This window comes from Aquarana catesbeiana, linkage group LG05 (assembly GCF_042186555.1).
Source record: "Aquarana catesbeiana isolate 2022-GZ linkage group LG05, ASM4218655v1, whole genome shotgun sequence".
Lineage (NCBI taxonomy): Eukaryota > Metazoa > Chordata > Amphibia > Anura > Ranidae > Aquarana > Aquarana catesbeiana.
In genome coordinates this window covers 282,014,384-282,018,497 of record NC_133328.1, presented here as the reverse complement: position 1 = coordinate 282,018,497, position 4,114 = coordinate 282,014,384, and the positions used below count along the sequence as shown (strand labels likewise).

Genomic DNA, 4,114 nt, shown 5'->3' with positions numbered 1-4,114 from the left:
GGGAAGGCCTCCATGACGACCTTGCTGTTTGATGCTATCTTATGCAGTCTGAGATTTGAAGAGGCAAGCGTGCTTTGAGTCCTCTTGAGTAGACTTATTGCAGCTTCAGGTGAAGAAAGTGATTTCAGACCATCATCTACATAAAAGTCTCTTTCAATAAACTGTGTAACGTCTTTCTCACCTTCTTGGGCAGATAGCTTAAGTCCATAGATGGCAACAGCAGGAGATGGACTGTTACCAAAAACGTGCACTTTCATGCGGTATTCTGTAATGTTTTTAGTAGGGTCATTGTCTTTGAACCATAGGAATCTCAAGAAGTTCCTGTGTTCTTCCTTGACTTGGAAGCTGTGGAACATTTGCTGAATGTCTGCAACTATGGCAACTGCTTCTTTGCGGAATCTGATGAGAACACCAAGAAGTGTATTGTTGAGATCTGGTCCCTTTAGGAGGACATCATTTAATGAGACCCCTTGATGCCGTGAGCTGGAGTCAAACACTACCCGGATTTTACCTGGCTTCTTGGGGTGATAGACACCGAAGATTGGTAGGTACCAGCACTCTTCATTGTCTTTTAGAGGTGGGGCTATCTCAGCATGGTCATCCTCAAACATCTTACTCATGAATGAGAAGAAATGCCCTTTCATTTCTGTTCTTCTTTGAAAATTGGATCTGAGGGAAGAAAAGCGTTTCAAAGCTTGTTCTCTGTTGTTAGCAAGACGGGGTCTCTGCGCTTTGAAAGGCAGGGGTGCCACCCAGCTGTTTTCGTTGGTTTTGTAGAATCCCTGTCTCATTATCTCCAAGAAGATATGATCTTCAATAGATGGGCCAATTTTGTGATCTTCTTTAGTCCTTTGGAAAACTGAGCACCCTAAATGATCTCTGTCTTCATGACAAAGAAGATTAGCGGTGTAAGGGTTGGAATGAATTACACTGGCAGGCTTCTCTCTTACAAGGAATCTGTTGGTGCAAGGCTGAAATAGGGATGGACGCCCACCTTCTAGTGTCTTTGTAAAGAGAGAGTTCACGCTGGTTGGTTTGTGAACGCTCCCTAGGCATACGTTGCCTATGATAACCCATCCCAGATCCAGTTTCTGGGCATAAGGGGAATTGTGAGGACCATTGATTTGTTTTCTCACCTTGTGAACTCTGATGATGTCCCTCCCAAGGAGAAGCGCTATCTCGGCCTGGGGATCCAGTTCAGGGATGAGATGTGCTATGCCCTTCAGATGTCCGTGATGAAGTGCCACCTCTGGTGTAGGGATCTCCTCTCTATCAGTTGGGAACTGATTGCACTCGATTAGAGTTGGCAGAGGCAGGGTTGTCTGACCGTCAAACGATTCAATTTGGTAACCAATGGCTCTTCTCCCAGTTTCTTCACTTACCCCTGTACAAGTCTTAAGTAAGTATGAAGAGCCTGCTTCCTTGATTTTGAAAGTGTCAAAGAAGGCTGAGCTGGCGAGTGATCTGTTGCTTTGATCGTCCAGGATCACGTATAGCTTCACTGCCTTTTCTCTGCGACCCGTGGGGTAAACTGTGACAAGACAAATCTTAGAGCAGGATTTGTTAGACAGACCTTCTCCACAGACTTGGGTGCACCGGGGTGTAACTACAGGAGGTACTGTGTCTTGTTGCTCCCCGCCGTGCTCGTCCACTGTGGGTGAGGGGGTAAGAGTCCATGGCGCTGGCCCTGGATGTAGAGCTGTGTTGTGCTCTGAGCTGTTGCACTCAGAGCAGTTGATGCTCACCTTACAGTCTTTCCCAAGGTGAGAAGTTGATGCGCAGCACCTGTAACAAAGTCTGTTTTCCTTGAGGAAGGTTCTGCGATCTTGGAGAGTCTTTTCTCTAAAACCTCTGCACTTTGACAACGAATGAGGCTTCTTGTGAAGAGGACACTCTCTGCTTGGATCCTGTGTTGGAGATACACTTGTTTTGCGTACTGCAACAGGTGCGTCTTTGAAGTTGCGGGTTAGAGCAGGCTTACTTGACCTAGGGTAAGCAGAGTCAGATGATGAGATGTCAAAACTAGGATCATTTTTAACCTTTGCTTGATAGCGAATAAAGTCCACAAAATAAGAGAATGGTGGGAAGGGGACGTTGTGCTTTTGCTTGTACTTGGAGCCTCGTGAAATCCAGGTTTCTTGAAGGCTGTAAGGTAGCTTTTGCACTATAGAGTTAACGCCACGGGCTGTGTCCAGAAAGGCAAGGCCTGGCAAGTCTCCTTCTGCTTTGGCTATTTGGAGTTCTGTCACTAGGTCACTCAGTTCTCTCAGCTTCTGGTAGCCTTTGTTAGGAATCCTGGGAAAGTCATCTATTCTTTTAAAAAGAGAGTTTTCTATAACTTCTGGGGAACCGTAACATTCATCGACCCTTTCCCATATCATGCTCAGCCCTCGGCTTGGGTAATTAATGTTAATGTCTCTGATTCTCCTTGCATGCTCTGACGATTCATTCCCCAGCCAATTGACTAAGAGGTCGGCTTCTTCACTTGCATTTAGCTCAAGGTCTCTAGTTGCATTTCTGAAGGACGAACGCCATGCTCTATAACTTTCAGGGCGATCGTTAAACTTTGCAAGTCCCTTTGCTAACAGTTCACGTCGTGCTAAGAACTTGAAGAAATCTGACATACCTTGATTGTTGTGTGAGTAGCCAGGGGGCGCTCTGTTGTGCCAGGAACTTGGTGGGTATTTGCGGTCATCAGAGATACAGTCGCTGTGTCTTTTAACCCGTCGTTCTTCATTTTCGATTTGGTCAACTGTGACGTAGTGTTTTGATAGCCTGGCTGCAGAATGTGCTGAAAACTGACTGAGTGCGGGTTTACTTTCTTGCTTGACGTAAGGCCTGTGAATGGCAGGGGTTGATTCCGCTCTCGGTGCTGTAAGTGGGCAGTTGCCTGGTTCGGCGTGTCGCCGCACATATTCTGAGGTACGCTCTGTACCGTCGTCAGGAACGGATTTTCTTTCAAGCACGTTGCTGAGCCGCTCACTGGTGGGCTTTGCAAGTTCTTCTAAGATGTCTGCCTCGGCCGCAGCAGCCGCTGACTCCTTCTCTGCAGCTAGTTCCTCCAATGCAGTTTCCATACGTAACTTTTCTAATTTAAGTTGCATCTCGGCCGCAGCTTTTATTTCTTTTTCGGCGAATGCAGCTTTTATTTTGGCCTCCTTTACCGCAAAGTCAGCTTTTACTTTTGCAGATTGCGCCTTTGCGCGGGCAATGGCAATTGTTTCGCTTTTCACTGACCTCCTTGTGCTCGTGGAGTAAACTTCTGACCTTGTTGTGAAGTGCTCTGACTTTGTCTGTGACATGGTGTCCAGCTATATGGAAGCTGATAACACTGCTGTATTACTGGCGTTCTGTATGATAGCCGTGCTTAGAAGCCTTTGCTTTGCTGCTGTTCTGTATGCCAGCCGTGCTTAGAAGCCTTCGTTTTACTGTTATGCCCCTCACTACACGTGACTGAGGTGTATTCGGGCACACTGTTAACTCCTCTCATACCAATGCATTCCAGTAGGCGCAGAATCCTTTTGAACTTTTATTGATACAAGATAGAGTAAAACTGTAACAGATACAGACAAAATGCAATTAACAAAGATCATATAATTAGTGCCATCCTATCTATCTAGCTGAAGATACAATTAGTAAACATACCGAAGATGGATCCGGATGGCTAACGTAGAGCTTAGCAGCAGATGTGTATGCTTCCATGGTAGGAAAAGATGAAAATGGTGGAGGAAGCTGATGCAAGGCCTGATGGGATTGAAAGTACGGAGGCTTTGATGTACCAAATCTAGCCAGCTATACTAAATGACTACATGAAATAGATATAGCGCAGTTATGCAAAATGGTCGCTAGATGGCAGCATAGAGCAATCTAATTAAATCAAAAGGGTAAATAGGAAAATCTCAAGCCTTATTAAAGAAGGCATGACAAGAGGACCTTTTTCACAGGTATATTTCTGGTGATACTCTGGGAAATAAGACAGTTAAGAAAACCGTCTCTTCTGATTCTAATATTTTCCCATTAGTTGTGGTGACTTTTTTTTCTGTTTTACTCTGGTCAAGGTGAATAAATAAATTTTTGTAATTTGTCATGTGACTCGTAGCTCCTGTATTAACAT

At 45.1% G+C, this 4,114-nt stretch overlaps 1 long non-coding RNA gene across 1 annotated transcript; it reads right to left on the bottom strand.

The window, feature by feature from the left end:
• Window positions 1–3,515: 3,515 nt before the first annotated feature.
• Window positions 3,516–3,912, bottom strand: LOC141145875 (uncharacterized). The gene is made up of 2 exons (XR_012244687.1): window positions 3,646–3,912; window positions 3,516–3,553 (listed from the first exon to the last, which is right to left on the bottom strand). It is a non-coding gene; the product is annotated as an uncharacterized lncRNA (long non-coding RNA).
• Between the last annotated feature and the right edge of the window lie 202 nt (window positions 3,913–4,114).